Genomic DNA, 27,622 nt, shown 5'->3' on the forward strand with positions numbered 1-27,622 from the left:
AAAAGAAAAAGAAAAAGAAAAAGAAAAAGAAAAAGAAAAAGAAAAAGAAAAACCCTGCCCTGGAAGATCAAATGACTAGTCTATAGCATGTCAGGTGGTGGTAAATACTATGAAGAAAAATTAAAACAGGATAGGGAAGGTGACATTTTTGCACTTTTTTAAAAAAAAATTAAATCTTTCCTTTGTTTTCACATTTTTCCTTCTTTTTACTTCCAAAAGTAAAGGAGATCGTAGCTCTGCAGTTTTTGCACTCTTCAACATCATGGTCAGGAGAGGATACTTGTGCAAAGATCCAAAGGAAACAGAGACAAGCTTTGCAAATATTTCCTGGAACAGCATGGCAAGGAAAGGGAATGGCACATGCAAAGCCCCAGGGAGCAGAAATCACAGCATGTGTGTATGTGGACGAGAGTGACCCATTGATGATTGATCGAGGGAGAGGGAAGAATTGCTGATGATGTATGTTCTCATCAGTGGAAGAGGATGAGACAGAGGACACAACAGAGGCCAGTCCAGTAGGGGAGTATAGAGTCTGACCACTAATATGAGGGAAGGTAGAACACATGTGCCCAATGTGTGTAAGCTGGTAAATAAAGCAGCAAAGCTCCCAGAGGCTTCCTGTAGGGTTTAAGATTTCTCCTTGTAATAGGAGTCAAGTTCATGAGTTGAGAGAGAGAGAGAATACTAGAGGTATAGCAGAGAGGGTAGGGTTTGAAACGGCTGGAAGAGTGAACAGACCAGGGAAGCGTGTGCTTGTTAAGTAGCACGGATTCCTCCTGGTGACACAGCAGCTGTCTTTCTCCAGCCACATTCAGCGTCAAGTGGAGACGAGGAGAGAGCGGGGGGTTGGCAGTGAAGATAGGAGCGGCCTTCCCCAGGGAACAGGGGGCTCCCTCTTGACTGCTTGAACCTACAACCAGAAATGCTTAGTGTTGGAATTTCCCTGGAGATGGGGGCTGCTGGAAGCAGAAGCCAAGCTTCAGGGACCCCATACTGGAAACCTACATGAGTTCAAATCCTGACTCGGCCACTTACTACTCTGCATCCTGGGGTACGTGTTCTCACTTCTCTGAGTCTGCACCCCTTCTCTTCAGGCTCTGCTCGTGTTAACGCCTCTGCCCAGAGGCTTCCTCTCCCTTTACCAAGCCAAGGAAATGGTCCTGGTCTGCTGCTTGAAGATACACATTTTAAATATTCAAATAACTGTTCATGTATTCATTCAGGGAATACTAATAGCTCATATTAGGAGAAAAAAAATGGATAGGGGCATCTGGGTGGCTCAGTTGGTTAAGCATTTGACTCTTGATTTTGACTGGCGTCCTGATCTCACAGTTGGTGGGATCAAGCCCCGCCCTGGGCTCTGCACTGACAGTGCAGAGCCTTCTTGGGATTCTTTCCCTCTCTGTCTCTGTCTCCCCTTCTCTCTCTCTCTCTCTCTCTCTCTCTCTCTCTCTCTCTCTCTCTCCCTCTCTCCCTCTCTCTTTTTCTCTGTCTCTCAAAATAAATAAATAAACAGTTTTTAAACAAAAAAGGACAACAAGTGGATAAATCCAGGTTCCAGTAGAAGTTCTACCAGTTACCAGTTTTATGAAACACACAGAAATAGCTGTACCAGAAAGTTTCTAACTACGCCAAGGCTCATTTTTCTCTGCTGCAAAACAGAAACATTAACACAATGTTCCTCACAGGGCTGTGTGAGAAATAAGTGAAATAATCAAGCTCACCCACAAAGATACTTAGTGCAGTGCCCAGGCACATAGTAAAAGCTCATTAAGCGTTAGCCGTTATTAGTCACAGATATGTTTTGCTAGGCACTGTGCTAAGAGCTGGGGATGCAAGGATAAAGGGGGTCATTTGTGTTTCACACGATTCATATTATAGTGAGGGAGACGGTATCTAAACCAATACATTGTAATTGTGATGCAATTAGACACGAGCTCTGCCAAAGACGTGTATGCAGTTACCACTGACGGGTAATGAAGCAGAAGTTTTCACTGCACCTTGGGAAGATGGGAAGTCTTCCTGGGGTGATATTTGGAATGTCTTCCAATGACGAGACATTTGCCAGATGGAGAAGGGGAAGGGCATCCCACGTTGAAGGAACAACGTGGCATCTTGAAAGGGCATCGTGTATCCATGAAGCTGTGCGGAGCCACAGTCACTGGAATGGAGGGTACATGGAAAAGCAGAACAGCAGATGAAGCTTAAGAGGCAAAGGTCCCACGTGGGGAGGGCTATGTTTGCCACGCTAGCCCTTCCCACGTGATCTTATAAACCATGGGCGACTGTGTTCAGGTTTTTAGGCAGAAGAACAAGATCAGGATCCTGGCATTACAATGGAACATAGATGAGAGGAGGAACAAGGCTGAGGATGGGAAATGGCCAGGAGGCCAGTGTAATAATGCAGGTGTGACATGATAAGAACTTGGACAAGGGCAGCGGCAGAGGGCATAGAAAGGAAGCTAAGGATGGGAGAGACCATTCAGAAGTGAAATCCACAGTACTCAGGAATGTGTTGGGGCTGGATGTGGGGTAAGAAGATGAGGGAGTCATTCACCATAGCCTATTAAACTCACATAGCGATGGGTTAGTGAAGCGGAGTTTAAAAATGTTTTAGCAAGTGAAGGCTCCAAATCTAGGGCAGCTTGAGAGTTACCTTGGAGCATATCTTCTTTGACTCCCTGATGAACACTTGAGCATTTCCTGGTAATCATGTAATAGTAAAGCAAATAGCACCCATTGCCCTCAGAAAAGACTATATGACCATGTATCTATAATGCAAATATAATATTGCTATAATATTAACCATTATGCCATGTGCGTGCTACAGGAGATATGGAACAAAGAATACAAGACTTAGCAGAGAGAAACGTCTACTCCATGGAGGCACTCAACCATGAAAACATTTTTGAAAGATAGAGATGGGCACTGAACGAGGGAGGAAATGCCTGAGCTGAGCAGGTGAGCAGGAAAGCATTTTTCAGGTGTGTTGTGACAGCCCATCATCCTGTGAGCTGTTCCAGAACGAAAGGATCCATGATCAGAAAAGTCTGGAGATTCAACCCCCTGTCACAGCATGTCTCACAATTCTCTTGACATATTAAAGATCCTGAGAAGCCCTGCAGTTAAAAATAATTTGTCTAGGGGCGCCTGGGTGGTTCAGTCGGTTAAGCGTCTGACTCTTGATTTTGGCTCAGGTCATGATGTCACAGTCCGTGGGATCGAGCCCCATATCAGGCTCCACACTAACAGCAGGGAGCCTGCTTGGGATTCTCTCTCTCCCTCTCTCTGCCCTTCTCTGCTCATGCACGCATGCTCTCTCTCTCTCTCTCTGTCAAAATAAATAAACTTAAGAAAAAATAATTTGTCTAGTGAAAAAAGCAAGTTGATGGTTACTTGAGACAGGTGGTGGGGATAGGGAGGGGCACAAGAAAACATTTTGGGGTAATGTACATGTTCTATATCTTGATTGGGATGGTAGGTTACATGGATGTACATATGCGTCAAATTCATTGACCTGTACACAGAATGTAAACATTTTGCTGTACATTTTATGTGTAAATTATACCTCATTTAACTTGATTAAAAACTATAACAATATGTTGGGGGGCCTGGGTGTCTCTGTTGGTTGGGCATCTGGCTCTTGATTTTGGCTCAGGTCATGATCTCAGGGAGGTGGGATGGAACCCTATGTTGGGCTGAGCATGGAGCCTGCTTAAGATTCTCTCTCTCTCTCCCTCTCTCTCCGTCTCCCTCTCTCTCTCTCTCTCTCTCTCTCTCTCTCCCTCTATGTCCTGCCCCCATTCGCATGCTCTCTCTAAAAAAAAAAGTGTCTAGGGGCGCCTGGGTGGCTCAGTCGGCTAAGCATCCGACTTCAGCTCAGGGCATGATCTCGCGGTCTGTGAGTTCAAGCCCCGCGTCGGGCTCTGTGCTGACAGCTCAGAGCCTGGAGCCTGTTTCAGATTCTGTGTCTCCCTCTCTCTCTGACCCTCCCCCGTTCATGCTCTGTCTCTCTCTGTCTCAAAAATAAATAAACGTTAAAAAATTTTTAAAAAAATGTCTAAAAACTATTATAACTCGTTGTGTTTTTTTTGTTTTTTTTGTTTTTTTTTGCTTTGGAGAACCTTTTTATTATTTTCATTAATATTCCCTCAAAAGGCCTATTTCTCTGAACACCATCTGGAGAAACACCAGTGTGTCCCATTTCCTATGGCTGCTGTTACAAATTACCACAAATTTAGTGGTTTAAAACATCATAAATTTATTATCTTACAGTTCTAGAGGTCACACGTCTGAAATGGGTCTCACTAGGCTAAACTCAAGGTGCTGTGTTTGTTCTGGAGGCCCTAGGGGAGGAAAGGATCTGTCTTCTTGCCTTTTCCATCTCCCAGAGGCCACCCACATCCCCTGCCTCAGAGGGTCCCCGTTCCTTCATCTTCAAAGTCAGCAATCACATCCCTGTGACCTCTACTTCCTTCCCCAGATCTCCTTCTCTGACTTCTACTTCCCTCTCTCACTCACTAGAACCCTTGCGATTACCCTGCACCCACTCACATCATCCAGGATTACGTCCTCATCTCAAACTACTTAATTGGATCACATCTGCAAAGTCTTTTTTGTTGTATAACACTCCCAGTTTCCAGGAATTAGGACAACTCGGGAGACTGAGGCATTATTCTGCTTAACATAACCAGTTTTTAGTGTAAAATAAGAGGAGTGAGTAATAAGCCCAGAAATGAAGGTTGAGGAGGTTGAGGTCAGATCAGGCTAAAGAATTTGGTAAGCGACAGGCAGAATTTCTTTAACCTTAAATTGGTACATTTACATGTTTTAAAATATGAAAGCTATCATTGGGTATAAAGAGTTTTTCCTCAGATCACCAGCCATCCAGTTCCCCTTTATGGGAGCAACAAATGTTACTTACCACTTTCTTATATATTATTTCAGACATAATCCATGCCTACATAATTCCTTTACACACATGGTAACATAGTATAAAAATTGTCTTGGTGACTTTCTAACTACTACTCAGCAATACAAGTTGGATATCACACCAGAGCAAGACAATGAGAGCTTTTTAAAAAGTTTATTTATATTTTTTAATAATCTCTACACCCAATGTGGGTCTCGAACTCGCAACCCCAAGACCAAGAGTCCTATGCTTTACCAACTGAGCCAGCCAGGCATCTCCAAAGAGAGCTTCTTTATTCATTTCAAATGGATACAATAGCATTTAATTTTATGGACTGGTGATTCTTCTCATGGTTGTTCATTAGAATGGCCTAGGGAGATTTTGAAAGATCCCCAGGAGTTCCAGTTATCTTTTCTCTGCAATAAATCACCTCAAAGGTTAGAAGCATACAACAATGACCATTTTGTTATGCTCACAATTTGGGGGGGGGAGCAAGAATTCTTGTAGGGCACAGTGGGGACAGCTTGTCTCTGCTCCACAGTGATGGGGGGCTTTGGTGGGGTGACTTGGATGGCTGGGAGATGGCAGGAATGGTTTGATTGGAGCCGTGTATCTGGGGCTTTGATTTTGACATCAGTTGGAATGCTTGGTTACTATCCACATCATATCTGCAGAGGCTGAAATATCTAAAAACGATTCCTGACTCACATGCCTAGTGCCTGGGCTAGGATGGCTGTAACAGCTGGGGCTGAATGGACCTCTCTCTCTCTCTCTCTCTCTCTCTCTCTCTGTGTCTCTTTCTTTCTTTCTTTCTTTCTTTCTTTCTTTCTTTCTTTCTCCCTCCCTCCCTCCCTCCCTCCCTCCCTCCCTTCCTCCCTCTCCACCCACCGCCTGTCTTCATGCCGCTGGTTTGGGCTTCCTCAAAGAATGGCAGTCTCAGGCTAGTCAGACGTCTTACAATGGCAGCTGGCTCACCCCAGAGCTTAAGCTCCAAGAGTCAATGCAAAAGCTACAAAGCTTCTTCAAACTTAGCCTTTGAGATCTCAGACGACCTATTTGATCCCCTTCTATTGGTTGAGCAAGTCCCTAAACAAGAGACTATCCCTGTTTAAGAGAGGGGGAATTAGACTCTACCTCTCAATGGGAGAAGTGGCAGAGACTTTCAGATCATCCTAATATACCATACCCAGGTGACCTGAAAGTGCAACCAGGCTTAAAAACCACAGTTAAAATGTTCCAGCCCTTATTAGCCAAGCCCTTATTGATGAATATGCTGGTTGCTTCAGATTTGCTGCTCCTGCCAGTGATACAGCACTCAGTATGAACAGCAGTTGTGATTTCACACATGGGCAGATATGTCTGGGGTAAACTCCAAGAAGTGAAGCTGGTGTGGGCTAAGGACACCGGGCTGGCTTGGTTGGTAGAACACGTGACTCTTGATCTTGGGATCGTGAGTTCAAGCTCCACAGTTGGGGGGAAACAAAGGGAAATTGGTGTGGATTACAGATTAGATACTAGAAGTTTTTGAGTGATAATAAAGTGACACAACCAAGGTGGAACTTTAGAAAATCCAGTCTGTCTGCACTGCCCGGGATGGAGCAGAGGGATGCAGGAATTGTAGACAGAGACCAGGGTGATTGTGGTCAGACCGTCTGGCGGGGACAGATCATAAGGTAGAAGTACATCTAGAAAGCGACAGGTGAGACAGAGCTCCCGAATGCTATGATTCTCGTTACAGGTGATGGAAGACAGAGGGTAAGGGGGTGATAAACTTATCAGTAGGGATCATATGCACTGGAGTGCTCATGGCCAGTTTCTGAGAAGGGGTGGGACTTCAGATGCAGCATGTAGGATGAGGAGAATTTTAATAGGCAGCAAGGAAAAGGGAAGACAATCTGGCCAGCAGAATTTCATGAGTTAGAAGCCACGGAGAAAGCTGCTTCTTGAGATAGATAATCCAGCTCAAGCACTTAGGGCTTAGCTGTTACCTGTCACACAGCAAATATTCAAAACGATGATGCATTATTCTCAATAATAGCAAGTAAGGTCTACTAAAAGCTTAACAAATTGGAACAAGACTTTGGATGACAACTGTCAATGCTCTCATTATTTCTAAAGAGATCTACACGGAATGGGAAAAGCTTTGGTTCGGCCATCGATTCTTCAACCACAGGCCCAATCTGAAACCGAGAGGGGTTTCCTCATTCTGTCCTAGAACACCTCATCAGCTTCCCTTCCTTCCGAGGGATGATCAGTGGGAACTGACGCTAGCTGCACAGAGAATCCCTAGAATCCCATTCCTGACCCACCATCACCCACTCAGCCTGGTGCTCCTGGTACTCCTCTCCTTGCCATCTGGTGACAGTTGGGCCCAGGAGTTGATGCTCTTTGGGGTGCATTAACAAAAGATCCCAGAGCAAGTCTGAAAAGGGTCTCGCTCTAAGTGCTGGAAAGACCTTCTCTGAAGACTTGATACAATTCTGGGTGGTACATGGTAATGAAAAGAAGTAACATCTGGATAGTATATTAGGATATGGCTAACTTCAGTCATCCTTTGGGTCTCAGCTTAAAAAGTCACTTCCCATGGGGTGCCTGGGTGGCTCAGTCAGTAAAGTGTCAGACTTTGTTTCAGGTCATGATCTCACAGTGAGTGAGTTTGAGCCCCACATCAGGCTCTGTGCTGACAGCTCAGAGCCTGGAGCCTGCTTCGGATTCGGTGTCTCCCTGTCTCTTCCTCCCCACTGCTCATTCTCTCTCTCTCTCTCTCTCTCTGAAATAAATAAACATAATAAAAAAAATTTTTTTAATCACTTCCTCCACAAAGTCCTAACAACCCTGACACTGTTTGAGTGCCCCCAATATGTACTTTCCTATACTCTAAGCAATTATGACACTATTGCCATTCTTGTGTATACGTCTCCCTTATATACACACTGTCTTATAAATGAACTCTTGTTTGCACATCTCTGTGGTAGAGAGACCCCAATGACTCCCACTTCCGGTTTTCTATGCCTTGGTATAATCCCTTGCCCCTTGACTATATAGCCAGGACCTGTGACTTGCTTCTAATCAGTAGAATAGACAAGGTCAAGGGATATCACCCCCAAGGCTGTATTAGCTTACATAACACTCCATCTCGGCAGACTGGAGCAGGAGACTCTGCTGGCTGGCTTGATGAAGTCAAGCCGTGTTGAAGAAGCCGCCATGGCAAGGAGCTGCAAGTAGGCCCCCGTTATCATGGGCGGCCTCTATGGCCTGCAGATGGAATGCAGCTGACGGCCTGCCAAAACCGAGGCCCACAGTCTTACCGTGATAAGAAAGTCAACTCCTCCAGCAAGCTGAAGAAGCTTGGAAGCAGACTTTCCTCCAATCAAGCTTCCAGATCAGAACGAACCCAGTGGACACCTTGAGTGCAACCTTACAAGACCCTGAGCAGAGGAGCCAGCTAAGCTGTGTCCAGACCCTTAACCCACAGGAAATGTGATATAACAATGTATACTTTCAAAGCCTCTAAATTTCTGATACTTTGTTACAGCAATAGAAAACAAATATATCCCCCACTAGACTATAAGCTCTGTGCGGGCAGGAACCACGTCCATGGCGTACCCCTCATCGTACCTCCAGCAACCTACAGCGTGCTTCACAAATATTTATTGACTGGATGTGCATCATCCCTACAACACTTATAAGCACTCCATAAGGAGGATCATTTTTACTCGAGTTTTCCTCGAGTGAATCCAAGATTCACACAGAAAGAGAAGAGACAGGACTTGAACGAGCATTTCCTCAGGCCGGACCCCAAGCTCACTCTCTCACATCTGTAGGAACAGTGCGGGCTTTCCATCCCGGCAGGCCCAGTAGAAGCCTACAGACATTACTGTCCCTCACCCACACTCACGGCAGACGCATCACTGATAAATCCCTGTATGCTCTCAGGCTGAGTCCATTGCAAACCTTCTCAACTCAGCATTTTGGTAGCCATGAGCAATTGATCAGAGCTGGCCCAGGAGAGGAAACCTATTTATCATCTGAGCTCTCAGCTCTTAGTTCTCTTCATGTCTCCGTGCAGCTGAGTTTGGGATCTATCCCCAGGAATGTGCAGGAAATAATAGGAAAGCAACGAAAGGCTGGGCATAGATAGAGTGGTACCCAGGAAAGAAAAGTCAAGAAAAGAAAAGGGAGCTGGGGGGCGGGGGGGCAACATTCCTAGAACTTTCCCTGCAGGGGAAAGCCCTACAACATTTCCAGGCAGGAAATTCCACTGATGACGCATGCTGCAGCTGGGTTCTCTCATGGCTCAATTCCCTAAGTTAGCTGATGGATTCTTCCTTGCACAGAAATTGGATCCAACAATTCGAATCCTTTTTTAAATTATTATCACTGCCATGCCACCCCAGCTGATGACTACACCAGGGGAGCAATGGACTGAACATTTGCCATGGCTGATATTTTTGTTGTTTTGACAACTAAGTTGTTATGTTTGCCTGAAGGGTTATAGTTTTGATGTTTTAAACATTAATCTCCAGAAAAGAAAGCTAACTGTTCAAACAAGGAATACCTACGCTGCCATAAATATGATAGCGCCTTGAAGTAAGAAAAGAGGTTGAAAAGTGAGGAAAACAGTCAATGAAACAGTTGTCTGGCTTTGACTTTATTTGTTAGTAAATTGAGTCAATCCACTTTGCTCTAGGCATTAAATGGACCAGGGTTACCAAAGATATTATGCTGACAATACCACCTCTCCTGCCATGGCAGGCATTACTAATTAATCACATCATTCCTTCCTCCCTGAGTCCCAGCTTGGTCTTGGGAACCTTCCCAACATGGAGCTCCAAGCAGCCAATAACAATCTATCATGTTGGATCTCCAGGCAAAACTACTTCCCGTCCAAGATTATTGGCACAGCCCCAACTCACAAGTTAACAAACAAACAAACAAACAAACAAAACCAGTAGAGTGAAGCTTTAAGATTAAGAACACAGAAACTGGACTAAGAGTGTCTGGATTGGAAGCCCATCTCTGCTATCCATTAGCCATTCCATGCCTCAGTTATGTCAGCCATAAAATGGGGATAATAACAGCATCTACCTCACTAAGCTACAATGTCGATGACATGAGTTCAAATACATACAGATCCTGGAAGAGTACCTGGCAATGGCACCGGCTGTTCTTATATTTTGATTCCCTTTGTGCCATGTACAAAATCTAGCTCTTCTATCGGACCGTAGGTTGTTCAAAGGTAAGCAACATGCTTTTTCTTCTTTGCATCCCCAGCGTTTAATACACAATAGGAGCTGAATCAGACTCTTCCAGCCAGACCGGCAGACTCACTATTTCCACCCTTGCACCTTGTGCATTTCTGCTTCCGTCTCTTTCACAGCTTCTCGCCTCCCCCACTGCTTCCCATCCCCCCACCAGCCTCCATGTCTTTACGGCTGCCCTTCATCTTCTTCATCCCTCGACTCTCCCCACCAAACCCACCCCGCCAATATTCACCTGATCTCTAGCCGTCCTTCAGAGCCTACCCACCTGGAGTCCTTATTCATCTGTTCACCAAATATTTCCAGCTCCCTGCTTTCTGGGCTCGTAGTGGAATTTTACTTCCTCCCCTGCCCCCTGTGGTGGGGTGCAACCATATTAAAAGGTTGGCCCATGAGTGGAGAATTTGATTGCTGGTGTGAGACCCTCCCAATCTCAGATCCGTTTCCTCTGCCACAACAAGAAGCAAAGATCCAACCTGAGGCTGCTCTATCTGTCCTGTCTGGAGTGAAATTAGGGGAGCAGAGCCACCAGCTGACCCATGATGGACCAATAGCATGAATGAGAAATAAATCTTCATTTTTTTTTAAGCCACGGAAATTCATCATTACTATTTCTGCCACCATCACCTGATCTATCCTGACAGATACATTACCTTAAGGTCAGCGCCCTCCTACAAGCCTGCTCTAGGCTCCCCTGACCCACAATTTCTTCAAAAGGGCAGGAAAAAAACTCTTACCCATTTTTATCCCCAAATCTAACACATTGTCACACAGTATGTTACCCATTAACATAAGTTGGGTTTAATCTCTGGGCCTCTAGTTTTTCAATCTGTAAAACAGGACAATGGATTTCTTGCTCTTCTTACTTTGCAGGGCTGTTGTGCTCCTAGAATGGAATTATGTGTAAGACAATGCTTTGTGAACTATAAAATGATGAACTCATCTCAAGCATTACTATTAGATAATAAACTACTGAGAAACATTCTCAGAATTCATCCATTCATCTTATACTTGGTACCGTTCCATTTTGATCATTAACTACCTACACACACGTCACTTTTTAAGTTCTGTAACTGTTCTTAAACTCAGGAATGATAACAGTGGTCAACACCTATTGAATGGTCAATATATGCCACGTACCGTGCTGGGTGCTTTTCGTGCCCTTGTCTCTATAATCCTCAAAGAGTCCTAGGAGATGGACACCATATGCCTATTTTACAGATGGCAAAACTGAGGTTCAAAAGAGTTAAGTATTTGGCCTGAGGTCAAGTGGCAAGAAAGCTGCAGAGTCATGAGCTTGGTCAATAACCCAAGTATTTGGAGCCCTTGGAATGGAAGCTATTAGCCACAGCACTATTCTCTCTCCCAAGGAAGGTATGAACCAAACATTCTTCAAACCGGGCAGGAAGGAGCACTGCATGCCCAGGAGTCCCTGGTGTGGCGACCGAACAGACAGCAGAGACTCTGTGTATGCAGACTGCCAGACACTCCACTCGCTTCCCCCGAGTCACACAGGCTGAGCTGCTGCTGTGTTTTAAAATACACGCATCCAGGGGCGCCTGGGTGGCTCAGTCGGTTGAGCGTCCGACTTCGGCTCAGGTCACGATCTCGCGGTCCGTGAATTCGAGCCCCACGTCGGGCTCTGTGCTGACAGCTCAGAGCCTGGAGCCTGTTTCAGATTCTGTGTGTCTCTGTCTCTGACCCTCCCCCATTCATGCTTTGTCTCTCTCTGTCTCAAAAATAAATAAACGTTAAAAAGTAAAATAAAATAAAATAAAATACACACATCCAAGAGGGAGGGGAGGGTGGGTGATGGGTATTGAGGAGGGCACCTTTTGGGATGAGCACTGGGTGTTGTATGGAAACCAATTTGACAATAAACTTCATATATTGAAAAAAAATAAAATAAATAAATAAATAAATAAAAATTAATTTAAAAAAAATACACACATCCATGTAGATGAGTCCACCCCCAGTTTAGGAAACTCAATACATACAAGACACACACACACACACACACGCACAGAAGCGTGCTTCTCACTTTAGAAATATTTATGCCATAAAAAGCATTTAAAATAGTGCCAGCTTTGTGAACATCTGCCTGGTGTGGTCACATAGGCCCAACCCGCAGAGGCCCCGTGCCTGGTGTTTAATGCTCTGCAGTCACCATCTTGAAGTTCTCAAATTCCACCCCTGAGTATGTGTTTTGCAAGTGAAGTTGGATGGGACGATGGAGCATGCTTCAGAGGCCTGGAGCCTTAGCTCACACCCAGTCCCAGCTCCTGCCACCTCGTAGCTTCCCAGGGGAGGACTCTCAGCTGCCCACGCCCCCACTCCACATGCTCCAGAAGCCCCTTCCCTATCCTCACCTGAGTGAGTACCCACATGGAGACGGCTGGGCCAGGCAGCTTGTGGGGCAAAGTACTAGAATCCACATCCGGGCATATTATCTAACCTCTCTAAGCCTCAATTTCTTCATCTGTAAAATGAACAAAAAACCAATACCTGCTCCATGGGTTTGCTAGAAGAACTAAATCTGAAAACCCCTGGAACGTAGCACGGTACTTGGGACATAGCAGCAGCTCAATAAATGGCAGGTGTTACATTCTCACCACAAGCTCTGAGAATGGTACTGTGACCCAGGTGTCAGATGAGAAACTCAGGCCTCAGAAGATCAGGCTCCGCAGCCAGGGGCCCCCTAAGTGGGAGAGTCCAGATGCACACCTACGGCTGCCTGTCAGATGCCAAAACCCATGTGCTGGACCACCATCCCCCACTGCCTCTATCACAGAGCGGGGCCTGTCTTGATGGCCGATGTCACACTCCAGGCCTAATTCTGAGGTCCTCAAACCACACAGCCCTCCGAACTTAGGAGCCAGCAGAACCTTTGTAGCAATCAAAGTCCTGGCGGGGATCAAGATAGCCCTGCTAGGTAGCGACCACAACTGCCAAGTGCGCCTGCCCCAAGAGATCTCCCATCTGTCTGACTTCCCTTCCAGAGAGGCTCATACGGTGCCACGCCCAAACCGGTACTTGATGAGCTCCTTTGATACAAATCTAGTAGCTGATAAGGCTATACAGCACCTGCCTAATATTTGATGCTGATGCTGAACAGTAGGAGGCATCCAACAAGAAAAACCTAGGAGAATCTCAATAGAAACTAAAGGCAAAGGAAAAAAAGTGAAAAAGACCAGGCACCGACTGAATGTTTGAAACCAAGGCTTTTATGCCTTTGAAACAGAATCCGGGGAAAAGGCAGCAACGCCTGCAGACAGTTGGAGGGCTTTTCTCCCCTGGATTGTTGCACCGCTGGGGAGTCTCCGATGTCGAATCTCACAGGTTGGAAGCACAGCCCCGGAGTCCCTGTGCAGCAGGGTGCGCATGAGTCAGCCCTGGAGCTGGCGCGGCCCCAGGGCCTCGCGTGGAGTCCAGACCCATCTCTGACACATGCGGGAGAGCAGAGGCAGGAGTGGGTGTTTGCTGACAAGCAGCTTCATGGGAACGCTTGCCTTGGCATTTCTCAGTGCTGAATCAGGGAGAAAAGTTGGGCAGGGTGCCTGCGAGGTTCAACAGACTGGGGAGCAGGGAAGGGGAGGGAGGGAGAGACCAGGGCCCGAGGCGGGAGGGTGGTAGTCACAACAGCAAAATGACCACCCCTGGTGGCCCAGGTGGGTGCGTTCTACGCTCTGTCCTGTTTGTCCTACCACAGCCCTAGGCGGCGAGGAATCCCCTGGGGAACTCTCTTATTCTCTCCTGCTCAGGAGGAAACCAGGGCTAAGAAAGACCAAGGGCTGCACAGCTAACTAGTGGCTAAAATGGAATCCACACTCCAGTCTAACCAAAGCCTGCCATTCTCCCACATCTGACCCATCACTTGGCCCTACCTCTGATACGCCCCGTCTCACCCTGCGCTCGCCTGCTTCTCCTCCAAAGCTTAGCAAGAGCCAGACAGACGCAACAAATGTGGATAATGGCATTCACCTCTCACACAGACTGGGAGGGAGGGAGAGGCCCCCAAAAGCAGGGGCCTAGATGTGTTTTGTTCAACCCTGAGTAGGGCCATCCTACACCTGTTGATCCAGATGAAGAGAGAAAAAGCCAGACCTCCCCATTCCTCCCTGATTGTGTCATCCTGAGCAGCACCGTCAAATCAAAATATCATCCAAGCTATGTATTATGACTTTCTAGTTACCAGATCTTTAAAAGGAAAAAGAGGTGAAGTTAATTAACAGTATGCTTTATTTAATCAAATCTATCCAAAACAGTACTATTTCAAGACGTAATCAACATAAAATATTATTGAGATACTGCATGTCCTTTTTTTTTGTATTAAGTCTTCAGAAGCCGATGTGCTCGTTATACTTGCTCAACTGGGACTAGCACACATGAGTCGTGGCTGCCATATTGGATGGTGTAGACCTACAGGACAGGAAAATACTTAAACGAATACGCACGCTCCATGATGAGAAGGGTTTTTTAACTGTCATACAGGGAGGTTGACTTTTTTATTTACAGTTCTATGAATTTTAACACACGTATGGATTCATGTAACCATCACCATAATCAGGATACAGAACAGTTCCATCCCCACCAAAGAATTCCATCCTCCACCCATGCCAATGGTTTTTCCATGCCAAACTTCCCATCCTCCCCCAGTCCTGGTACACATGGAATCATACGGTAGGTAACCTTTTGAGACTGGCTTCGTTCACTCAGCATGATCCCTCCAAGATTCATCCAATTTGTTGTGTGCCTCGATGCTTCGTTCCTTTTTACTACTGAGTTTTAGCACAATGTATGTATATATATATATGTGTGTGTATATATATATCACAATCTTGTATATCCATTCAGCTGCTGACGGATGTTGGAATTGTTTCCAGTTTGGGATAATTATGATCAGAGCTGCTGTAAATATGTGCACAGGATTTGTGTAAACATAAGTTTTCATTTCATATCTCAGGAATGGAATTGCTGGGCCACATGGTAAGTGTATGTTTAACTTCATAAGAAACCACCAAATTGTCTTCCAGAGCAGTTGAACTATGTCTTATTCCCATCAGCAATGTGGGAGAGTTCCAGCTGCTCGGCATCCTTTTCTGCACTTGATGTTGTCCGTATTTTTATTTTAGCCATTATGATAGGTATGTAGTTGTGTCTCATTATGGCTTTAATTTGCTTTTCCTTAATGCCTGATGGTGTCGACATCTTTTAATGTGCCTCTGTGCCCCTCCATACGTCCTCTATGGTAATATGTCTGTTCACATCTTTTACCCATTTTTAAATTAGGTTGTATGTTTTTAAGGTTTTGTATATTCTACATACAAGACCTTTGTCGGATATGTGATTTGTATAATATTTTCTCCCAGTCCCTAGGTTGCCATTTTATTCTCTTAACACTGTCTTTCACCGAGCAGAAGTTTTCATTTTTGATAATGTTCAACTTAACAATTTTTTCTTTTATGGACTTTGCTTTTGTTATCAAGCACTCTTTTGCCCAACCCCAGGTCATGGAGATGTTCTCATATTCAGTCTCTGAACAACAAATCACATGTTTCATATGCAAGGGGTTGAAACTCCTTAAAGAAGTTCAGCTGTGGGTTTTAGTTGTGAAAATCTACCTTGTCATGTGGATTCATTCATCCACTCCGCAGATATTTAGTAAGTGCAAAGTCATCACTAGTAAAGCAGAGATGATTAAAATTTGGCTCAGGATAGTGGCTGCCATTAATTGAAGATCTAGGGCCAATGGCCACGTCAATATCCTCTGCACCCTCCAATCTGGTGTTACTATCCTCATTTTATAAGAGAAGAACCTGAAGCTTAGAAAAGTAATTTTCCAGTAACACAGGCAAGTGGCAATAGAGTTAGGATCGGCTGATTCCAAAGCCCTCAGGTATGGGAGGGTTCTTTGGTTTCTAGCAACAGAAGGGGTAAATAATAACAATAATTAATAATAATAATAATAATAATAATAATAATAAAGAAGTAATCCACAGGTATTTCATAGAACCAATCCAACGGTTCAAGAACCAAATCTTGAAAGGGGGAAAAAATAAGGAAGTTCAAAGATCTAGGTAGCAGAAAACATATATATGTTAATGTTCAGACATCCTCTTTGAATGAAGCATCTTCAACTAGTTTCAGCCTTTTCATGTGTCCTCTCTAGATTGAAGTTCCCTGGAACAATCATCTGACTGACCTGTCATGGGTCACGAGACCATCTTTTGACCAAGAAATGATGCAACTGGTTTGATGGTCGCATCACAACTATGTCCAATTAGGGGCCTAGTCCCCTTTCCTTGTTGAGATGAATACTCAGGTACTATTACTGCAGAAAAAGGGAAGAATGGATCCTGAGAACATAAAAACCACAGAGGCCCAAAATGGCAGTGCCTTCAAAATTTTTGAGCATGATCCACGTTGAGAAATATATTTCACCAGCACGTGAGCATATTCACACATGACTGAAATGAAGTTTTCATATAACAGTATGTACCCTTACAACGAGTAGCATACTTTACTATGGCACATTCGTTTCCTTTCATTTTTTAAAAATGGATGTTGCAGGGCACCGAGGTGGCTCAGTTGGCTGAGAGTCCGACTCTTGATTTCATATCAGATCATGATCTCACGGTTCATGGGACCGGGCCCCATATCAGGCTCTGTGCTGACAGCATGGAGTGTGCTTGGGGTTCTCTCTCTCCCTCTCTGCCCCTCCCCCACTCACACACTCACTCTCTCTCTCTCCCTCTCTTTCTCAAAATCAGTGAATAAAAATGGACATTGTAACTCCCTCATGGGTCACAACCTACAGATTGTGAAGCATTGTACTTACCATGCTTTCCTTCCCCTCTCCATCCATGAAGACTCCTGAAGGGAAGTGAGACAGGGAAGGAAGGAAAGCCAGCAAAGTGTTCATGATGAGGGGCTTGTCACTGTGGCATGTGGGGCTCATTCACACAGGAGACTTTCTAAGAAACTGTGCAGAACATGCCTGAGGACTGTTCCACCAAAGGGCAGGGAAGCTGGGGTGTTCATCCGCTAACTAACATTCCTCCATATGAAGGTGGCACCCAAGCCATTAATTTCCTAATACTTCCAGCCCTCCATCAAGTGCGGGCCAAGCTCCCAAGGCCAGAGAACACCCCCAAGCAGAGAGGTACAGGAAGCTTCAGACTGTATGGGAATTATCTTTAGAAGACCTCTGGGTGGATCAAGAGTATAGTTTGACCCAGCAATAGCACTGCTAGGAATTTATCCAAGGGACACAGGAGTACTGATGCATAGGGGCACTTGTACCCCAATGTTCATAGCAGCACTCTCAACAATAGCCAAATTATGGAAAGAGCCTAAATGTCCATCAACTGATGAATGGATAAAGAAATTGTGGTTTATATACACTATGGAATACTATGTGGCAATGAGAAAAAATGAAATATGGCCTTTTGTAGCAACGTGGATGGAACTGGAGAGTGTGATGCTAAGTGAAATAAGCCAAACAGAGAAAGACAGATACCATATGGTTTCACTCTTATGTGGATCCTGAGAAACTTAACAGGAACCCATGGGGGAGGGGAAGGAAAAAAAAAAAAAAAAAGAGGTTAGAGTGGGAGACAGCCAAAGCATAAGAGACTGTTGAGAACTGAGAACGAACTAAGGGTTGATGGGGGGTGGGAGGGAGGAGAGGGTGGGTAATGGGTATTGAGGAGGGCACCTTTTGGGATGAGCACTGGGTGTTGTATGGAAACCAATTTGACAATAAATTTCATATATAAATAAAAAATAAAAAAAATAAAAATAAAAAAATAAAAAAAAAAGAGTATAGTTTGACAGTGTCCTGCAAGATGTAACTGGGAGGAAGAAGGACTAACTCGGAAAGCCATTTTCAGCCATAAACACCTGCTTCCCTTCCCGAGCCACACGTCACAGTCAGGCACATCCTGCCCTGATCCCCCGATTTCTAAATTCACCATGTTCATCCTGGCCTGGCTGCCCGGTTCCCTGCTTCAGCACTGCTGAATGTAGACAGGAAATCTGCCCATCTGGTTCGCCAGCCCTACCTGGCCCCACTGATTCTCAGTCACTGTCCCAGAGAATGTCTCGATTTCAGCCAATCACCTCTGCCACAACATTTCAGTAAATCTTTACCCACCCTTCCCCTCCCCTTAGTGCCAGAAGAGAATCTGTCCCTGCTCCTGTCAAGGTGCCAGTGAAAACAAATATCCTGGGCTCGGGGAGGGATCCGGCACACAAACCTTGATTAATCATCTGCCATTTGTCAGATTAAAACACAGAAGACAAACTGACTTTTGGAGTCGGGTCCAATGGGATGGGAATCAAAGCAGCACTGGGTTTGGAGAGCAAAGTCTGAATCAGCAATGTCTGAGGGCAGTGGGTTTTCACCCAGGCTGTACCAGTCACCTGAGGAGCTTTTAGAGCATACTGATTCCCAGTGGGAGATGGGGTGGATCCCGGGGATCCGTAAGTGTTTCCAATCCCCCAGATTGTAATACACAGGAAGTACAAATGGGACAAGAAGGAGGAAATAATTTTCCTTGGGGTGGTTTTCTTTTTGAGCTAACCTTTGTATCTCATCGAATTATCTCAATAATGCTAGAGTAGCCTCCCTTATCTGCAAGGGATATGTTCCAAGATGCTTGGCAGATGCCTGAAACCACAGTTAGTACCAAATTCTATATATACTATGTTTTTTGTGTGCCTACATAGCCATGATAAAGTTCAATTTATAAATTAGGCACAGTAAGAGATTAAGAACAATAATCTAATAGAACAACTATAGCGATATACTATAATAAAAGTTATATGAATGTGACCGATCTCTCTCTCTTTCAAAATATCTTATTGTCCTATACTCACCTTTCTTGTAACGATGTGAGATGATAAAATGCCTGTGTGAGGAGATGAAGTGAGGGAGCAACGTGGGCATTTCGACGTAGTGTTAGGCTACTTGTGACTTTCTGATTATCTGTCAGAAGGGGGACCCCTCGTTTCCAAACTCCTGTTGACTGCAGGTAACTGAAACGGCAGAAAGCAAAACCAAGGATAAGGGGGAAGGACTGTTTACATTATGGATTACTGTACCCATCTCAAAGATGAGAAGACTGAGGCTGAGGGAAACCAAGTAACTCACCCAGGTCCCCATTGTTATGAGCGAAAAGACCACCATCACCATGCAAGATGGAGTCCGAAGGCCACGACTCCTTCTACCCCGCCGTGCTATCCCCCGAGTAAGATTTTAAGAAGATTAATGATGAAAGGAAGGGAGCAGGAAAACATTTGAGGACAAGAGTGTCACTGGATAAATCAAGACTGGGCCAGGGGAGGCATGTGGGAAGGGCTCTGGAGGCAGGGCAAGCCCTAGATACCTGCTTCAGGAGAAATGAGGCAAAGCCACCAAAGGGGAGACTGAGTACCAGCTACCCTGCCCTGTCCCAGTGTCCCCTGAGGCTGGCCCTGCTCTCAAGGAAGTCTTGCATTCACAGTTAGCTCAATGGGCCGATTTCTCATCAGACCTGAACTATGACACGGAGCGCCCCAACCCGCCAGCCCATGTGAACCTTCCCCCTCTTGTCCCCGGCCTCCAGGCTGACTACATTCAGCTGCGAGAATAAGCCGACATCCAGCGGCCAGCCTTTCCCCATTTCCGCCCTTGATTTCTCTATTCTCTGTGACTGCCTGGCTCTCCAAGCTCAGAGGCCCATCTGGTTGAAGGGACGTCCTGCTGTTTCCAGCCTCCTCTGGGACGGCTCAAAGACAAGGGAAACCCTATCCGTCTCTACTCCTCTGTGTCTGCTCCATGAAACAGAATTTTATTTAAGCATCACATTTGGGGAAGGAAAAGGAACTTCAGTCTATTCTTTCTTGATTGTATGTTTCAGCAACAAGATGCCCAATAAATTAAGGCAATCTTCAAAGGGAAAACTTCAAAACCAAGGTCTCCCCAGCACGCTGTGCTTCCCAAGTCCAAGAGCGTCTTTCAGAAAATCCTGGAAAACCGTAGTGCTGGAAGGGGATCATGTCGTGGGAGGGGAGGCTGAAGGCCCACATGGGAGAGCAACCCGCCCGATATCATGGCCTGAGGTGACAGCAGACGAGGGCGAGGGTCTGGAACCTGGGGCTTTGACCTCCTGTCTCCAGATGGCGTGTTACTGGCGGCGACTGAGGAAACACAGAAGAGCAGCAGACTGAAGGTGGTCTCCCCTGGGCCCACCACGATCCATGTTGAGGAATATATTTCACCAACATGTGGGCACATACACTCATGGCTGAAATGCGTGTGTAGAAAGTACAGCCGGTGCCAAGAAAAACAGCGAATGGAAAACATGCAGGCTCAGCCCCAAGTGTGAAGCAAACAAAGTGATCCTCACTATTTACCAACCCATCCCTCCCAACTTGACTGATCGGAGGGGGCCACCATCCGACACGACTCCAGGGGGCATACCGCACTCTGTACCGTGAATCTGTGTTTTAGAAAGGCAGAAGAGAAGAGCTGAAATATTAGCTGTTATTTTTCTCGCTCTGCATTAACAGCAGGAACCGAGGCATTAATTGATAACTACAGGATTCATTAAAAACAAATAGTAACTTAAGAACAACCCCGGGAGACTTGGCTTTCGAGATACAAAAGAACGAATCTATAAAAGCAAGTTAATCACCAAGATGCCTGAAAGGACATCCAGAAGGAGCGGACTTAAGCACACACAGGTGTTGGCTGTGGTAGGCATTGTTCTCAGTGCTTTGTGTACATCGAGTCTCCCAACAACCGTGTGACATGGTTACTATTATTATCACCCATTTTACAGATGGGGGGACTGAAGGGTACAGCTATCAATTTGCAAATCACACAGCCAGGAAGTGGCCAGGCGTGATTCAAAGGCTGCCAACGCCGTGTGCTCGATTATTTACCACATCGCCCTTTGCAGGAGCCGGCTAATCAATGTTACTTGCTATCAGGAGCTGGGGGCAATTGACTCCTCTGTTGCTCTCGCGTCAGTGCAGGTAAGGAGCGTGAAGTTTGCAGAGGGGCCACAGTGAGGAAGCGATCCTGCTCCAGGAGATCTGGGAAGGAAAGAGGATGTCGTAGCAGGGAAGCACAGGTCTGGACAAGAGTCTCAGCATCCCCAAATATCGACATGGGAGCCTCTGGGAATCTTCCCTTATCCCCAGGCCCAACCTTCTTCAGGGTGAGGAGTGAAAAGAAGGAAGAAAGTGCTTTAGCTCCTCCCTTGGAGGCCCAACAGAGTAACAGTTCTGAGTAACTTGGGACCTCCTCTACTTCTGAAGCCAGTAAGGAGACGAGATACTTCTTTTTCTTTTTAAGGAAGAAATTCTTTTTTTTTTAAGTTTATTTATTTATTTTGAGAAAGAGAGAGAGCACCCACGTGCATGCCAGCAATCGGGGGAGGAGCAGAGAGAGGGAGAGAGAAATCCACGCTGTCAGCACACAGGCCTTGATCCCATGAACTGTGAGATCGTGACCTGAGCTGAAATCAAGAGTCAGTTGTTCAACCAACTGAGCCACCCAGGCGAGATGCATTTTAATTCATTGCTCTCTGCTACCTGGAGCAATTTACTTAATGCCTCCCAGCCTCACTTTCCTCACCTCTACCCTAGAGTTCCCGCCTGCCACACCTGCCTTAATTAACTTGAGTTGGCTGGTAAAAGGGCTTAACACAACGCTCACCGCCGCTAAAAGACCAACTGAACCGATGAGTGACCGTTCTCTTCTGCCCCTTTGGGATAAAAGGGCACAGTTAAATTCCTGCCCAATACTCCTAATTCTTCTTTCCCAACAGACCCCTGATTTGATGCAGGGCTTCAATATGGCCAAATAAGAGGATGGCCTTCCCAGGTTCCTTTGTGAGTAGGAGTGGCCATATTTCAGTTCTGGCAAATGAGATGTAAGGAGAAGACTATTTGTGGGTAGAGGACTTCCAGGACATTAGTTACCTCCCAAAAAACAGGGGGAACAAACTCCGCTAGGATTTCCCTCTACCCTTCCCTCTCCTTCCTTCTGAAGGTATAGCAGCCAACTTTCTGCCATCAGGACAAAAACCACAGGCTGACAGCCTGGGTGGTTCAGTCAGTTAAGCCTCCAACTCTTGATTTCAACTCAGGTCATAATCTCACGGTCTGTGAGATTGAGCCCCATGTCGGGCTCTGCACTGACCTGCTTGGGATTCTCTCTCACCCCCTCCCTCTCTCTCTCTCTCTCTCTCACTCTCTGCCCCTCCCAGCTCATGCTCTCACTCACTCTCTCTCAAAATAAATAAACTTTAAAAAGAAAAAAAAAAAAAAACACAGGCTTATGGCAAAAACAGAGGAGCCTGGCTCCTAAATAACATCCCAATTCTTGACTCCCTGCCTCTTGGTTTGTCATGTTAGAAAAATAAACTCTTATCAGGTTTTCCATTATTTGTAGCTAAACACATTCCTAACTGATATTTACCAATTTCAGTTTGATATATTGAAACAAACAAAATACAGTGTTTGCCTAAGGTCATATCATGAATTGATTGATGGCAGATCCAGGCCTGATGAGTATCTTGAGTATCTTAAATTCCCACTCCAAATATTCTCCTAATAGACTACATGCCCATGAAAATCATATTTATGGTGAGAATCAGAATGAGCAATTATAAAATATTTATTTGGAAGCCAGTTGTGCCCATGTATAAGAAACTCCCATCAGAGCACCCGGATGGCTCAGTTGGTTAAACGTCGGACTGTTGATCTCAGCTCAGGTATGATCTCACGGCTCCTGGGTTCGAGCCCCACGTCGGATTCTTGGGGTTCTGTGTCTCCCTCTCTCTGCCCCTCCCCTGCTCTCTCTCATTCTCTCAAAATAAATAAGTACAGTTTAAAAAGAGAAAAAAAAATGAACTCCTATCTAGAAATTTAAGTAGCCAAATTTATTTTTGAAAACCGTGGATTTCATTTAATCTGTGCAAGTGGCCTTTCAGTCTTGGGGCAAATCACACAAGGAGCTGACCACCTACAGAGCCTGACTTCACCCCTCAGTAAACACAAGGAAGTACCTTTGCACATCACACCGTGAACTCAAACCCAAAAGAGCCGTCTGCCCTGAAATCTATCCTAAAGAAGATACTGAATTTGCAAAAGCAATGCTTTTGAACCACTAATAAATATTTTATAAGCCGATCACTTAGGAAGTCAGGACTGAAAAGCACTCTCATATAAATATAATCTTTGCATGGCAAAATTGTTTGAGCTTAAGGATATCATCTGCCTTGGATTGTTGTAATTTAATGAAAACTGCTGGACTTGAAAAAACGCAATTAATAAAATCATATTCAAATGTTCTTGCTGTGAATCTGTATCTGCAATAAAGCTGCAGAGTGTGAGTTTGGTCAGAATCTCTGGAACTTCAGGATCCCTGGGAGACAGAAGCCTATTCCTTTCCCTGGGACAAGCTATGTCCTTGGAACTATCCAGGTGGATGTAGGGAGCGGTGCTTAGAACTTAATTCTGCCACCAAGCAGTTAGACACCAAGCAAGATGGCTTCATAGACATTCCCCCAGTGGCCTCGGCTGTGCTCATGTCCCTGTTCCCCTGGACAGATCCAGCTTGTCCAGTGTAAAAACAATGTTGGGCCAGATTCTCTCTCGTGGGAAGTCAAGACATAAACAAGAAGTCATAGTGATGGGAGGTTTTTACACCCAAGTCACATGGCTGTCAGCAAATGAGAAAGTGAGCCCACGGAATGCTGCCGGCAGCTCAGGTCCCGGGGGCTTGTCTAGTTCTTGCCATTCCTAGGACGGGCTGATTCTGTGAGCTCTCCCAGCACTTTTCCAAGAAATACTTCATTTTATTTATTTATTTTTTTTAATATATGAAATTTATTGTCAAATTGGTTTCCATACAACAGAAACACTTCATTTTTTTAAAAATTTTTTTCAATGTTTTTATTTATTTTTGGGACAGAGAGAGACAGAGCATGAACGGGGGAGGGGCAGAGAGACAGGGAGACACAGAATCGGAAACAGGCTCCAGGCTCCGAGCCATCAGCCCAGAGCCTGACGCGGGGCTCGAACTCACGGACCGCGAGATCGTGACCTGGCTGAAGTCGGACGCTTAACCGACTGCGCCACCCAGGCGCCCCCAGAAATACTTCATTTTAAACTTGAGCTAGATGGAATCAGTTCCTGCTGCTTAAAGAAAAAGTATCTTCACGAATACATTTGACATTATGCACTTATTTGTAGGGTCACAGAATCAGAAAGACTAGCTCCTTCCCACATCCAAATAGAAATAAGCAGTCCTACTCTTGAGAAGACAGGAGGTGATAAGGGGGGGTGCCTGGGTGGCTCAGTCAGTTAAGTGTCTGACTCTTGATCTCGGCTCAGGTCATGATCTCAGTTGGTGGGTTCGAGCCCCACGTTGGGCTCTGTGCTGACAGCTCAGAGCCTGTTGGGGATTCTGGCTCCCTCTCTCTGCCCCTCCCCCCACCTCTCTCTCAAAATAAATAAATAGACTCTTTAAAGAAAAGGAAGTGACAGGGAATCTCTACCCTAGTGTCTCTAGGCCTCTCAGGACAGTAGTTTCAACACCTGCCCTCATACTATGCGCCAAACTCTTCTTTGCCTTGTCCCTTCTCCTCCCTGCTGTGGTGCCAGCAGTGTGGCAAGTGGTTCAGGGTGTGAGCTTTGGAGCTGGACCCCCTGCGTTGGAGACCTGACACTGACGCTTCACTGTGGGACTTAGACTATTGTCTGACCTCTCCAGGCCTCAGTTTCCCCATCTGGAAAGAGGGGAAGACACCACAGCACTTACCTCGTGGGGTTGTCATGAGGACTGAGTTAACCCAGATGAGTGCTCAGAATAGCACCCCATCCCTAACTCCTCCACATTTCTCCTCCCGTATTCCAGGCACACCAGCCTGCCTTTCAGAGACGTGTACTCTTCTTCCCACCTGGGAATCTCACCCCACCCAGACCGGTTCCCTCACATGCTCCCCATTCCCACCTAGTGATATATTGCAAGAAAAAAAAAAAAAATATGGGCCTGGTTCTCCATCCCCCCCTGTATCCGCACTCACCGTATGCTCTGTGATTTCACAGCCCTTCCCATCCGGAATCTGTCTTCCCTGTCCCTTGGTCCCGGGCTTGCTTTAGCTAATAGAATGCAGCAGACGTGACCTTCACCAGTTTGGAGACTGGGCCTCAAGAGACCTGGCGTGTTTCCAAGCTCCCTCTCAGACCCCTGCCCGGCCACAAACCCAGGCTGGCCGACTAGATGATGAGACACAAGTGTGCCAGTCTCCACCCTCACCCCAGCCTACAACCAACCAGTCCCCTTGAGTGGGGGCACCTCCTCGCTGACCAGCATCTGACCATAGATGTGTGATGCTCTCCATGGCCCCGCTGAGACTAGAAGGACTGTCCAGGGGAACCCAGCCCAAATTGTCAACTCACTGCACTGAAAACTACATGAGGGTTTGCCATCTCAAGGCACTACGTTTGGGGGTGGGTTGCTATGTTGTAAACGCTTACTGATAACACACCCTCTTTAGGCCTGGCTTCTTCGATGATATAACTGACATAAGGAGTAATGAGACCTACCTCCTAAAATAAGCGTGAAGATTATGTGACATAATGCTTGTAAAGTGCCTACGTGACATCACCCAACTGCTAACTACCACAGACACATTAATGATTCTTTGCCTCTTGTCTATAAATGGGGAAATAATATCTAATGAATAGGGTTGCTGTGAGGAATTGAGAAAATTCGTGTCATGTGCTCAGCACCGTCTTAGACACAGATCAGCAGTAAATGGTTATTATTGACTTGTTAACATACTATTTCACAGGCTTGACTCATTCATTCTCTTCCCTGGCCCTTAGACACAGTCCACCACCACCATCCCCTCGCCTACCCCTAGCTTCAGTTTTCTCGCCTTGACCATTAGACCTGGCCTCCCAGCCTCACCTTGGGGCACCCCCAGCCGGCACGGCCCCCGGTCGTGGGAGGCGGCATCAGAACCCAGGGCAGGAAGGTCACCTTTAGTCTCTGGGACTCGTTGAACTTCGGCCCCTGTGCGGACCTTTGCCACTAGGGGGCCGCCTCCCCCTCCAGCCACACAGAAAGCCGGGGTCAGCCTGTGGCTGCTTTCCGGTTCTGCGACGCACCGCCCACCTTGTCTCTGGGCCGCTGGGGGACCCATTGCATTGGGGCCACACCCGCACTGTGATCACACACCTGTCCACAGACCATCTCTGCTGACCGGGAGCGACCCCACCCCCAGCCAGCCTGCAGAGACACTGGTGGCGATACTTGCCCAGCTCCGGGCAACCTCTCAACCTACGTGAGTGGTTTCATAATTCATGTCTGCCCATCAGCGGACAGATTTAGCCTGCTGCCTGCTGAGTCTGGAAATACTGAATATTAAAATATCCCAGCTCGCCCTTCTGACGCCCTCGCCTCTCTCAGATTCGCATGCAGTTGGTTGCACAAACAATCCCAGAGACACACATCAATTTGTCAATTAAGTAGATTTTGAGTACGCACATGTGTACATTTCATTGAAACAGGGGAAGGAATATTCAAGGCCCCGGGTTTAGGTGCCTGACCTTGGAGAAGGCCTAGTGCTCTTGCTTCAGAGCCAGTGTATTTTCCACCGCCCCACATTGCTGCCCAAACTCCCTGGCCCGCTTTGTAGCACCATGCAATGAAGGGATGCAGGAATCCTAAAGGATTTTACTGAGCAAAGTAAAGCAAAAGACCTCTCCATCCGCCCAGAACAGCAATAGAGAGGCTCCCAGGAATTAAAACCGACCATTATCCGAGGATTGAGGAAGCAGAGAGAATCTTTCATATTCGGTAAAGAGGTGCGCGTGTGTAAGGTCACACCCCCTACCAAAACTCTAGCCAACTTCCCTCATGCACATCAAAGGCTACCAAGTATTTCCCACCTTCAATGTTGAGTTTTTAAAACTTTTACTAAAAAAAATTTCTAGGCTAATACACCTACCTTTGCTGCGATATCCAGTAGTGGCTAACTGCAAAAGTCGGTTTGGGATTTCAGGGAAAGGAGGCGGGAATTTCCCACAGATTGAAAATAGAGGAAGGAGTTTCCTCTTTCTCTCCTGGCAGATTTCATTGTTTCCTCTAGGAGGAATTTGGTGAGCCTCTAAAGCAGGCTCCAGGTGCTGAGCAAAACTCAGAAGGAGCCATTGCTACCTCTTAGAGAGCATGATCTAATTAAAGGGGCAAGAACTCGGTGGGGGAAATGACAGATAAAACCCAGGCAACGCAGGGAGCATGTGCGGTAACTTAACATAAGCACTGTAGTGGGCAGAGTACGGGTCTCCACAGAGGGAATCTGAAATTCCTCTATAACGTATTCAGCAGGAAAGTACTTGAGGTCAGGCAAACCTGGGTTCGAGCCCTGACTCTGCCATTCAC

At 46.1% G+C, this 27,622-nt stretch overlaps 2 long non-coding RNA genes across 6 annotated transcripts in view; one reads left to right on the forward strand and one right to left on the reverse strand.

Annotated features, from left to right (window-relative positions):
• Positions 1-11,769, forward strand: part of LOC121042920 (uncharacterized) — a 16,181-nt gene extending 4,412 nt beyond the window's left edge. Inside the window, exons 2-3 of one of the 2 annotated variants that reach the window (XR_005796528.1) lie at positions 2,831-2,961; positions 11,047-11,769. This is a non-coding gene — a long non-coding RNA (uncharacterized LOC121042920). Of the gene's footprint in view, positions 1-2,830; positions 2,962-8,055; positions 8,422-11,046 lie in introns of those variants that run through there. The other variant, XR_005796529.1, reaches the window with a different exon arrangement.
• Positions 11,770-14,490: 2,721 nt separating this feature from the next.
• Positions 14,491-27,400, reverse strand: LOC121042922 (uncharacterized). 4 transcript variants are annotated; one of them, XR_005796531.1, is made up of 4 exons: positions 27,189-27,400; positions 21,103-21,255; positions 19,054-19,212; positions 14,491-14,592 (listed from the first exon to the last, which is right to left on the reverse strand). It is a non-coding gene; the product is annotated as an uncharacterized LOC121042922 (long non-coding RNA). The 4 variants fall into 4 exon arrangements; XR_005796532.1 differs by lacking the exon at positions 27,189-27,400 and adding an exon at positions 26,417-26,496; XR_005796530.1 differs by lacking the exon at positions 27,189-27,400 and adding an exon at positions 26,147-26,374.
• Between the last annotated feature and the right edge of the window lie 222 nt (positions 27,401-27,622).

Source organism: Herpailurus yagouaroundi, unplaced genomic scaffold (assembly GCF_014898765.1).
Source record: "Herpailurus yagouaroundi ecotype Mexico unplaced genomic scaffold, PumYag 186, whole genome shotgun sequence".
NCBI classification, from domain to species: domain Eukaryota; kingdom Metazoa; phylum Chordata; class Mammalia; order Carnivora; family Felidae; genus Herpailurus; species Herpailurus yagouaroundi.